Source organism: Schistocerca serialis, unplaced genomic scaffold (assembly GCF_023864345.2).
Source record: "Schistocerca serialis cubense isolate TAMUIC-IGC-003099 unplaced genomic scaffold, iqSchSeri2.2 HiC_scaffold_900, whole genome shotgun sequence".
Taxonomy (NCBI): Eukaryota; Metazoa; Arthropoda; class Insecta; order Orthoptera; family Acrididae; genus Schistocerca; species Schistocerca serialis.
In genome coordinates this window covers 84,076-96,218 of record NW_026048519.1, presented here as the reverse complement: position 1 = coordinate 96,218, position 12,143 = coordinate 84,076, and the positions used below count along the sequence as shown (strand labels likewise).

The following is a 12,143-nucleotide window of genomic DNA, read 5'->3' as shown; positions in this document are numbered from 1 at the left end:
CCCACCACTCAATAGTGGTATTGTACTCGCCTCGCCGCTCTCTGCATGCCTGGATCGTGTCGGCAATTTCCTGCTTCAGCTTCCCGTCCGTGAGGTGGCTTGTATTTAGCTTCCACGTTCCTCTTCCTGTTCGAAGCTTGCTTCTCGGTAGACGGAGTTTGCACTGATAGGCACAGTGATCTGAGAAGATCACAGGGCAGACTTCTACTTGTGTCACAGAGGTGGCCATCTCTCTGTTTACGTACACTCTATCGATTCTGCTTATGCCGCGGTTATACAGGTACATGAACACTGTGTGGTTTTGGTGTAGTAGACGCCAGGTGTCTGCTAATTTTAGACGCCTATCTAAATCCTGCAGTTCGGCGCACAAGTTGGGTACCGGGATCTGGTCTTCGGGTGAAATTACGCAGTTGAAGTCACCTGCCAGCACGACGTTGTTGCTGTGAACTAGTAGCTCGCAGATGTCCTCGTTGTAAAATTTGCTCCTGGCACGCTTGTTTTCCGTTCCCGACGGTGCGTAAATGTTTACAAAATCAGTGTCTACCACCTACACCGCTATTCCGCGTCCGTCGGGCATCATTTTCACATCGCCGAATTCGAGGCCGTGCCTGATTAGTGTGGCAATTCCGCAGCGAGTTTCTACGTCGATGTTGCAGATGACTTCGTATCCCGGTACCTGTTCTATAGCCGTCGTGACTACCTCCTGTAACATAGCCACGTTTGCGGCTTTGTGCTGCAGGAAGTCAATTAGTGCGTCTAATTTTAGTGCGACGGTCATTCGGTTCACGTTACACGTAATTACACTGTATACTGAGCCCGGGCCCTGTTGCATTTAATCGCTTTGTGGAGGCGGGTCTGTGGAGTGCTGTGGCCGTTCCGGCCGCAGGACTACGTCCTCTGCCTTAGGGGTTGTAGCCTTTTTGGTTGCGGCTGCCGTATCTGACTCCTCCGCTTCCGATACGTCCATCTTTTCGTCTTTTTCACGGCTGCGACTTCGCCGCTTGCTCCGTCGCTTTTTGGCTTTCCCCGCGGCCGGGACGTCCACGTTGTTTTCTTTGGGCTCGCCTTCTGATTCCTTCAGAATGCGGGCCAGTTTCGTGACTTGCTTTTTGATGGCAAGCTCACGCATTTCGCTGTACGGCGTGGCGGCGTCGGCGGTGGGCCCGGCCTGGGCGGCAAGGCTGTTGGCAGGCGCAGCTGTCGGCTGGGCGGGGGCGCCGACCTCCGCGATCCTCGGCCGCCGCGCGGCGGGCGAGGGGGTGGGGGTCAGGGCTGCGTCGGTCTCCATTGTACCTTCGCCCTCCGAGTCGGAGCTCTGCTGGCGTTTCTCACCCGCGCTACCTGTGACGGCCGGGGCAGGGACCCCGGTGTTCCCAGGCGGTAACCCATCCAAGTACTAACCGGGCCCGATGTTGCTTAACTTCGGTGATCGGACGAGAACCGGTGTATTCAACATGGTATGGCCGTTGGCGCCCTTATACTGTAGCCGCACGACAGAAGGCGCCTCTGCCTCTTCTCCCAACACACACAATCGCGGTTTTCGGTGACACATTTGACGCAGAGCACGTCCTTCCGCAACAACTGGAGCCTCGAAGGCGGCGCGGAGTGCGCGTCCGGCGTCGAGACACGCGGCTGCTCGGTGCGCCGCCTGTCATTCGTTTCGCTTGGTGCGTGCGGCGTCCGACACTCGCGGGCGACGCATCTTGTTCCCGTTATCCGGCGGGGGGCTGTGCGGGGTGTAGCAGTGTCCTGCTGGAGGGCGCCCCCGGCAGCTTCCTCACCTGACACACGCCGCGCGGCGCGCTTCGCATCCACATATTTGCGTGATCCGTGCAGTGCATTCGCACCTGTCCCCTTCCGTCCCGACTTGTCCCGACTGCCGCTCGCTGCCGCTCGGGTCGTGGCCCATATGACAGCACAAGCAAGAGAAACATCTGCGAGACGGGCGTGGGCCTAACGGGCGTGTCCGAGAGGTCGTTTGCGGCCAGTAGACCTGTGCAAAGGTGCGAAAACAGGGACACAAGGCACAGGAGGGTCGCCAAAGCATCCATCTCTTCTAGCGACGAAAGATTCATTTTTGTTTACAAGTTTGCAGTCGTACACTGCTACAAAACAATAAGCCCTGACGTATTTCAGAACATTTCTGTCGGTTCATACTGTTTTGTTATCTTCAGGCACTTTTAAGAAATCTTCCTTGGCACATTCTTCTTCGAACTGAGGCCATTAATATCGTATCTTATGTTTATTACAGTCGTTTATTTTCTTTTTTTTGTGGAGTTTTGCACTGCTACGAAACAGTAGGTGGCCCTGACTTATTTCAGATCATATCTGTCGATTCGTAGTGTTTCGTTATTTTCAAGGCATTGCTAGCACTTTTAAAATGCTTAAGGAAGCACGTTTGTCACAAAAGGAAGGTAGTATAAAAAGAGGGCCGGCAGGGATAGCGGCGTAAAAAGGAGAAAATGAAGGGGAGCCAACAGCACCTTTTTTTTTGTAACGTTTATAAACTTTTATTTACAATTTTTAACAATTACAGATCTTTACATGAAGTGCTGAGCTTGATTATTGATCGGTTATTTTCATTTTGTCGTTTTCTGTTTTGATTGTTCTTTGAGTAGTCTTTTGGTTGAGTTACAAAACTTTCCACTGAGTGTCCTTCAGCTAAATTTTCACTGTCTGTTGTTTATGTCTTTTTTTAATTACAAAATTACGTTACTTTGATTTTTTCTTAAATTTAGAGTACAAAAAAAGGAAAGTTGTATTCATCTATGGTATTTAAGTGGGCCTATTTTGGCAAGTTTGCTAAAGCGAATATGGAATATACACCAGAGCATCTATGTGGGTAAATTCGTGAAAGCAGGAGATTGTTAATGTATTGGCTAAGGGTGGACGCAACAGTTTACACGGGATTTGGTGCAAAGAATGTCTAATGTTAATATTTTGTTAGTGGCAAAGAGGGATGCTACGTTTAAGCACATGATGGGCCGAAATTTATATACTTATATCTGTATATGTATATATACATACATACATCCAGCACATTAATAAAACACAACAAAACAAGAAATCAAAACACAAAAAAAAGATAAGAGAAAGGAAAAACGTACCTTGAGTGGAGAGAGCGAGAGAAAGAGAGAATCTGAGTGAGAGGCCACATTAATGACATGATTTACACTGTTTGATATTTTGTTGTTTTCTTGGAACACTTCTTTACATGTTTTACATTAAATTTATGGCTGATTATTTCCTTTTGCCTGCTGTATTTGACTATCGGACACTTTTGACTACGAATGGCACACGTAACTTTCACTGTGACACTGCTACACATACACATTTTTACTTTGCGCACATTTTCGCCAACGCTTTCCGCACTGCACCACTCTTGCCGTCGGGTCATTGGAGGGTTCGGTGGGCGACGTCCTCAGCGACTGGGGTTTGGGTGTTGTGGGAGGGCGTCGGTCACGTCGTGTTGAAGGCGTCTCGGAAGGCGGCGTCCAGCGGGACCTGCAGGAAGTTCTGGAAGGTCTCTCGGTACTTGGATCGCTGTTTGGCCCTCCTGTGTTCCTCCCACAGGTCCGTGAGGAACTGCGCCTTGTCGGTCTGCCGTTTGGTGACGATGGCGTGTGCCGTCATGGCGATGATCCACATTGTGGCCAGGCGTTTTGCGTTGGGGAAAGGCTTCGCGTCCGGAACAGTGACAGCTGAGACATGTATCGCCCTCTCGTCGGTTCTGTTGATGTGGGCGATCATTCTTCTCGCTGCCGCCCATATTTCCCCGCTCTCTCTGCAGCCAAAACGATGTTCGATGGTGTCGGTCTGGTTGCAGAGCTCGCAGATTGGGGATTCCCGCATTTTTATGCGTGCCAGTTTTTCGTTTGTCGGCACTGTTTGGTGGATGATTTTGTACCACGTGTCCCTGGCGTGCTCAGGAAGTGTCCGTTCCGAGACATTCTTCCAGACCTGTGGCCAGTCATGGTCTGGAAGTCTCGTCTCTATTTTGGACTTTCTTGCCTTCCCCCTCAGAGCGCTTTAGATGTTTCTCGCCGTTCTTTGTTGTGGGTTGACAACGACCGTGGTGATGTAACTCTTGTCGATTGCCATCTGTTTTATGTGCCGCAACTTGAATGGTATGTGCGTAGTGTCTACAGGAGCCTCTTCAGATTCAGGTTTGTATTCGTTGATCAGGCTGGACGTTATACTGTTATTGTTCTGGTTCGCCATTTTCATCGCACGGTGTAGAAGCAGTGCCGCGCATTTCGTCTTTACGTCCGTCAGACCGAGTCCGCGTTCGTCCCTCGACAGGAAGCACGTCGTCTGGGAGACCTTGAAGATTTCCCGCCTCCACAGCAGGTAGTACACCGCGCCTCCTATCGCTCGCGCAATTTCTGTCGGAGCAGATAGTATTTGGGCCATGTACCACGCTTTCGACAGGATCGTTTCGTTTACCAACTGGACTCTTTGGCTCAGCGTCAGGCTCCGGTTCGCGTGTGTTCTCACGAGCCCTCTCGTCGTGTTCAAGACGCTGCGCCAGTTTTGTGCTGCCATTTTCAGAGGGCACTGCTGTAGTTCCACTTCGAGTGCTGTATGGTTGTTTGTCACTAGGTACCACTGTCTCGCTGGTCGCAGTCTGCCGTTGCCTATTGGTAGTAGCACTGTCTTCCTCGGATTCGTTTTGGCACCTGAAGCTCTTTCAAAGGAATCCATGATAGGCTGGATTATTTCTAGTTCGTCCTCGTTTTGAATGAAGATGCCCATGTCGTCGGCATAGGCCATACATGCGATGTTTGTTGCACCCATTGTGTATCCTCCGTCTTCAGCTGTTAGTTTTCGAAGTAGGGGATCAAGAGCTGTTGTGAAAAGATCCATCGATAATGGACATCCTTGCCTGACGGATCTTCCCAGTCTTATTGACTTGGAAGTCCATCCGTTTATTGTTACTTTTGAGGTGGCATTTGTGATGACGTTCCTGATTGTTCTACTGAATTTTGGTCCGAATCCGAGGCGTGCGATGGTTTTCAGCAGGTACCGGTGACTGATCCTGTCGAAAGCCTTGTGGAAATCGACAGAGATTACGGCTGCGGGTCTCCTCGTTGTTGCTGCGTGGGCTATGATGTCCCTGTATGTGCGGACGGCGTCGAAAATGTTCCTGCCAACCATTGGACAGGTTTGCGATGGGCTAATGGCTTTCTTTAGAGCGACTTTGATGTTTGCAGCCAGGCACTTTGCTGCTATTATGTAGTCTGAATTTAGAACGATTATTGGCCGAAAGTCTTCTATTTAGTTGGCTGCCTTCGTTTTGGGGAGCAGAATCACCGTCCCTTGCAGGAATTTTGAAGGCAATTCTGTCCCGTTCAGAACTTCATTTACTATTTCGGTGAGTATTCCGCCGACTGTGCCCCAGAGCGCAGTGTAGAATTCTGTTGGGATTCCGTCTGCGCCTGGTGCTCTTCCGTTTCTGCTGTCTTTGATGGCGGCTTTCACATCATCTGTGACGTTTTCGTTCAGTAGTGCCCGGTCTGCGTTGGTGAGGATCCGACGGGTTTCTTGCAGGATCCTCGCCATTTCTCCGTCGTCATTTTCTTCTCCTCGGAACAGGTCGTTGAAATGGTCTTCGACGTGGCTCAAGATGTCTTTCTTTGGCGTTAACCTGTTCCCGTCCTTGTCGACGAGTTGCCTTATTTGTTTGCTATTAGCCCTCTGTCTTTCCCTGTGCAGGTGGTGCAGCGTGGCAGGTTCTTCTTCGATTTCGCCGTTTGTCTGGCTACATGCGACGACTCCTCTCATTTTGTCTCTTTTCAGGCTCAGTATACGTGCCTTCAGTCTTCTTATCCGCGGCAGAAACAGTTCGTCATCCGCAGGGGCGTCCATTGCGTCTCGTAGGCAATCTAGTGTAGAAGTCTGCCGTGTTCCTTTTCCAGAAAGCCTTCTCAGCGCTGTGCCTGATCGGTTCCCGTCTTACTTGCGGTTTGGCGTGTTCTACCCACCACTCAATAGTGGTATTGTACTCGCCTCGCCGCTCTCTGCATGCCTGGATCGTGTCGGCAATTTCCTGCTTCAGCTTCCCGTCCGTGAGGTGGCTTGTATTTAGCTTCCACGTTCCTCTTCCTGTTCGAAGCTTGCTTCTCGGTAGACGGAGTTTGCACTGATAGGCACAGTGATCTGAGAAGATCACAGGGCAGACTTCTACTTGTGTCACAGAGGTGGCCATCTCTCTGTTTACGTACACTCTATCGATTCTGCTTATGCCGCGGTTATACAGGTACATGAACACTGTGTGGTTTTGGTGTAGTAGACGCCAGGTGTCTGCTAATTTTAGACGCCTATCTAAATCCTGCAGTTCGGCGCACAAGTTGGGTACCGGGATCTGGTCTTCGGGTGAAATTACGCAGTTGAAGTCACCTGCCAGCACGACGTTGTTGCTGTGAACTAGTAGCTCGCAGATGTCCTCGTTGTAAAATTTGCTCCTGGCACGCTTGTTTTCCGTTCCCGACGGTGCGTAAATGTTTACAAAATCAGTGTCTACCACCTACACCGCTATTCCGCGTCCGTCGGGCATCATTTTCACATCGCCGAATTCGAGGCCGTGCCTGATTAGTGTGGCAATTCCGCAGCGAGTTTCTACGTCGATGTTGCAGATGACTTCGTATCCCGGTACCTGTTCTATAGCCGTCGTGACTACCTCCTGTAACATAGCCACGTTTGCGGCTTTGTGCTGCAGGAAGTCAATTAGTGCGTCTAATTTTAGTGCGACGGTCATTCGGTTCACGTTACACGTAATTACACTGTATACTGAGCCCGGGCCCTGTTGCATTTAATCGCTTTGTGGAGGCGGGTCTGTGGAGTGCTGTGGCCGTTCCGGCCGCAGGACTACGTCCTCTGCCTTAGGGGTTGTAGCCTTTTTGGTTGCGGCTGCCGTATCTGACTCCTCCGCTTCCGATACGTCCATCTTTTCGTCTTTTTCACGGCTGCGACTTCGCCGCTTGCTCCGTCGCTTTTTGGCTTTCCCCGCGGCCGGGACGTCCACGTTGTTTTCTTTGGGCTCGCCTTCTGATTCCTTCAGAATGCGGGCCAGTTTCGTGACTTGCTTTTTGATGGCAAGCTCACGCATTTCGCTGTACGGCGTGGCGGCGTCGGCGGTGGGCCCGGCCTGGGCGGCAAGGCTGTTGGCAGGCGCAGCTGTCGGCTGGGCGGGGGCGCCGACCTCCGCGATCCTCGGCCGCCGCGCGGCGGGCGAGGGGGTGGGGGTCAGGGCTGCGTCGGTCTCCATTGTACCTTCGCCCTCCGAGTCGGAGCTCTGCTGGCGTTTCTCACCCGCGCTACCTGTGACGGCCGGGGCAGGGACCCCGGTGTTCCCAGGCGGTAACCCATCCAAGTACTAACCGGGCCCGATGTTGCTTAACTTCGGTGATCGGACGAGAACCGGTGTATTCAACATGGTATGGCCGTTGGCGCCCTTATACTGTAGCCGCACGACAGAAGGCGCCTCTGCCTCTTCTCCCAACACACACAATCGCGGTTTTCGGTGACACATTTGACGCAGAGCACGTCCTTCCGCAACAACTGGAGCCTCGAAGGCGGCGCGGAGTGCGCGTCCGGCGTCGAGACACGCGGCTGCTCGGTGCGCCGCCTGTCATTCGTTTCGCTTGGTGCGTGCGGCGTCCGACACTCGCGGGCGACGCATCTTGTTCCCGTTATCCGGCGGGGGGCTGTGCGGGGTGTAGCAGTGTCCTGCTGGAGGGCGCCCCCGGCAGCTTCCTCACCTGACACACGCCGCGCGGCGCGCTTCGCATCCACATATTTGCGTGATCCGTGCAGTGCATTCGCACCTGTCCCCTTCCGTCCCGACTTGTCCCGACTGCCGCTCGCTGCCGCTCGGGTCGTGGCCCATATGACAGCACAAGCAAGAGAAACATCTGCGAGACGGGCGTGGGCCTAACGGGCGTGTCCGAGAGGTCGTTTGCGGCCAGTAGACCTGTGCAAAGGTGCGAAAACAGGGACACAAGGCACAGGAGGGTCGCCAAAGCATCCATCTCTTCTAGCGACGAAAGATACATTTTTGTTTACAAGTTTGCAGTCGTACACTGCTACAAAACAATAAGCCCTGACGTATTTCAGAACATTTCTGTCGGTTCATACTGTTTTGTTATCTTCAGGCACTTTTAAGAAATCTTCCTTGGCACATTCTTCTTCGAACTGAGGCCATTAATATCGTATCTTATGTTTATTACAGTCGTTTATTTTCTTTTTTTTGTGGAGTTTTGCACTGCTACGAAACAGTAGGTGGCCCTGACTTATTTCAGATCATATCTGTCGATTCGTAGTGTTTCGTTATTTTCAAGGCATTGCTAGCACTTTTAAAATGCTTAAGGAAGCACGTTTGTCACAAAAGGAAGGTAGTATAAAAAGAGGGCCGGCAGGGATAGCGGCGTAAAAAGGAGAAAATGAAGGGGAGCCAACAGCACCTTTTTTTTGTAACGTTTATAAACTTTTATTTACAATTTTTAACAATTACAGATCTTTACATGAAGTGCTGAGCTTGATTATTGATCGGTTATTTTCATTTTGTCGTTTTCTGTTTTGATTGTTCTTTGAGTAGTCTTTTGGTTGAGTTACAAAACTTTCCACTGAGTGTCCTTCAGCTAAATTTTCACTGTCTGTTGTTTATGTCTTTTTTTAATTACAAAATTACGTTACTTTGATTTTTTCTTAAATTTAGAGTACAAAAAAAGGAAAGTTGTATTCATCTATGGTATTTAAGTGGGCCTATTTTGGCAAGTTTGCTAAAGCGAATATGGAATATACACCAGAGCATCTATGTGGGTAAATTCGTGAAAGCAGGAGATTGTTAATGTATTGGCTAAGGGTGGACGCAACAGTTTACACGGGATTTGGTGCAAAGAATGTCTAATGTTAATATTTTGTTAGTGGCAAAGAGGGATGCTACGTTTAAGCACATGATGGGCCGAAATTTATATACTTATATCTGTATATGTATATATACATACATACATCCAGCACATTAATAAAACACAACAAAACAAGAAATCAAAACACAAAAAAAAGATAAGAGAAAGGAAAAACGTACCTTGAGTGGAGAGAGCGAGAGAAAGAGAGAATCTGAGTGAGAGGCCACATTAATGACATGATTTACACTGTTTGATATTTTGTTGTTTTCTTGGAACACTTCTTTACATGTTTTACATTAAATTTATGGCTGATTATTTCCTTTTGCCTGCTGTATTTGACTATCGGACACTTTTGACTACGAATGGCACACGTAACTTTCACTGTGACACTGCTACACATACACATTTTTACTTTGCGCACATTTTCGCCAACGCTTTCCGCACTGCACCACTCTTGCCGTCGGGTCATTGGAGGGTTCGGTGGGCGACGTCCTCAGCGACTGGGGTTTGGGTGTTGTGGGAGGGCGTCGGTCACGTCGTGTTGAAGGCGTCTCGGAAGGCGGCGTCCAGCGGGACCTGCAGGAGGTTCTGGAAGGTCTCTCGGTACTTGGATCGCTGTTTGGCCCTCCTGTGTTCCTCCCACAGGTCCGTGAGGAACTGCGCCTTGTCGGTCTGCCGTTTGGTGACGATGGCGTGTGCCGTCATGGCGATGATCCACATTGTGGCCAGGCGTTTTGCGTTGGGGAAAGGCTTCGCGTCCGGAACAGTGACAGCTGAGACATGTATCGCCCTCTCGTCGGTTCTGTTGATGTGGGCGATCATTCTTCTCGCTGCCGCCCATATTTCCCCGCTCTCTCTGCAGCCAAAACGATGTTCGATGGTGTCGGTCTGGTTGCAGAGCTCGCAGATTGGGGATTCCCGCATTTTTATGCGTGCCAGTTTTTCGTTTGTCGGCACTGTTTGGTGGATGATTTTGTACCACGTGTCCCTGGCGTGCTCAGGAAGTGTCCGTTCCGAGACATTCTTCCAGACCTGTGGCCAGTCATGGTCTGGAAGTCTCGTCTCTATTTTGGACTTTCTTGCCTTCCCCCTCAGAGCGCTTTAGATGTTTCTCGCCGTTCTTTGTTGTGGGTTGACAACGACCGTGGTGATGTAACTCTTGTCGATTGCCATCTGTTTTATGTGCCGCAACTTGAATGGTATGTGCGTAGTGTCTACAGGAGCCTCTTCAGATTCAGGTTTGTATTCGTTGATCAGGCTGGACGTTATACTGTTATTGTTCTGGTTCGCCATTTTCATCGCACGGTGTAGAAGCAGTGCCGCGCATTTCGTCTTTACGTCCGTCAGACCGAGTCCGCGTTCGTCCCTCGACAGGAAGCACGTCGTCTGGGAGACCTTGAAGATTTCCCGCCTCCACAGCAGGTAGTACACCGCGCCTCCTATCGCTCGCGCAATTTCTGTCGGAGCAGATAGTATTTGGGCCATGTACCACGCTTTCGACAGGATCGTTTCGTTTACCAACTGGACTCTTTGGCTCAGCGTCAGGCTCCGGTTCGCGTGTGTTCTCACGAGCCCTCTCGTCGTGTTCAAGACGCTGCGCCAGTTTTGTGCTGCCATTTTCAGAGGGCACTGCTGTAGTTCCACTTCGAGTGCTGTATGGTTGTTTGTCACTAGGTACCACTGTCTCGCTGGTCGCAGTCTGCCGTTGCCTATTGGTAGTAGCACTGTCTTCCTCGGATTCGTTTTGGCACCTGAAGCTCTTTCAAAGGAATCCATGATAGGCTGGATTATTTCTAGTTCGTCCTCGTTTTGAATGAAGATGCCCATGTCGTCGGCATAGGCCATACATGCGATGTTTGTTGCACCCATTGTGTATCCTCCGTCTTCAGCTGTTAGTTTTCGAAGTAGGGGATCAAGAGCTGTTGTGAAAAGATCCATCGATAATGGACATCCTTGCCTGACGGATCTTCCCAGTCTTATTGACTTGGAAGTCCATCCGTTTATTGTTACTTTTGAGGTGGCATTTGTGATGACGTTCCTGATTGTTCTACTGAATTTTGGTCCGAATCCGAGGCGTGCGATGGTTTTCAGCAGGTACCGGTGACTGATCCTGTCGAAAGCCTTGTGGAAATCGACAGAGATTACGGCTGCGGGTCTCCTCGTTGTTGCTGCGTGGGCTATGATGTCCCTGTATGTGCGGACGGCGTCGAAAATGATCCTGCCAAGCATTGGACAGGTTTGCGATGGGCTAATGGCTTTCTTTAGAGCGACTTTGATGTTTGCAGCCAGGCACTTTGCTGCTATTATGTAGTCTGAATTTAGAACGATTATTGGCCGAAAGTCTTCTATTTAGTTGGCTGCCTTCGTTTTGGGGAGCAGAATCACCGTCCCTTGCAGGAATTTTGAAGGCAATTCTGTCCCGTTCAGAACTTCATTTACTATTTCGGTGAGTATTCCGCCGACTGTGCCCCAGAGCGCAGTGTAGAATTCTGTTGGGATTCCGTCTGCGCCTGGTGCTCTTCCGTTTCTGCTGTCTTTGATGGCGGCTTTCACATCATCTGTGACGTTTTCGTTCAGTAGTGCCCGGTCTGCGTTGGTGAGGATCCGACGGGTTTCTTGCAGGATCCTCGCCATTTCTCCGTCGTCATTTTCTTCTCCTCGGAACAGGTCGTTGAAATGGTCTTCGACGTGGCTCAAGATGTCTTTCTTTGGCGTTAACCTGTTCCCGTCCTTGTCGACGAGTTGCCTTATTTGTTTGCTATTAGCCCTCTGTCTTTCCCTGTGCAGGTGGTGCAGCGTGGCAGGTTCTTCTTCGATTTCGCCGTTTGTCTGGCTACATGCGACGACTCCTCTCATTTTGTCTCTTTTCAGGCTCAGTATACGTGCCTTCAGTCTTCTTATCCGCGGCAGAAACAGTTCGTCATCCGCAGGGGCGTCCATTGCGTCTCGTAGGCAATCTAGTGTAGAAGTCTGCCGTGTTCCTTTTCCAGAAAGCCTTCTCAGCGCTGTGCCTGATCGGTTCCCGTCTTACTTGCGGTTTGGCGTGTTCTACCCACCACTCAATAGTGGTATTGTACTCGCCTCGCCGCTCTCTGCATGCCTGGATCGTGTCGGCAATTTCCTGCTTCAGCTTCCCGTCCGTGAGGTGGCTTGTATTTAGCTTCCACGTTCCTCTTCCTGTTCGAAGCTTGCTTCTCGGTAGACGGAGTTTGCACTGATAGGCACAGTGATCTGAGA

At 50.5% G+C, this 12,143-nt stretch overlaps 2 pseudogenes; both read right to left on the bottom strand.

Annotated features, from left to right (window-relative positions):
* Positions 1-1,353: 1,353 nt before the first annotated feature.
* LOC126452590 (5S ribosomal RNA) lies at positions 1,354-1,471 on the bottom strand (annotated as a pseudogene).
* Positions 1,472-7,332: 5,861 nt separating this feature from the next.
* LOC126452589 (5S ribosomal RNA) lies at positions 7,333-7,450 on the bottom strand (annotated as a pseudogene).
* Positions 7,451-12,143: the final 4,693 nt, after the last annotated feature.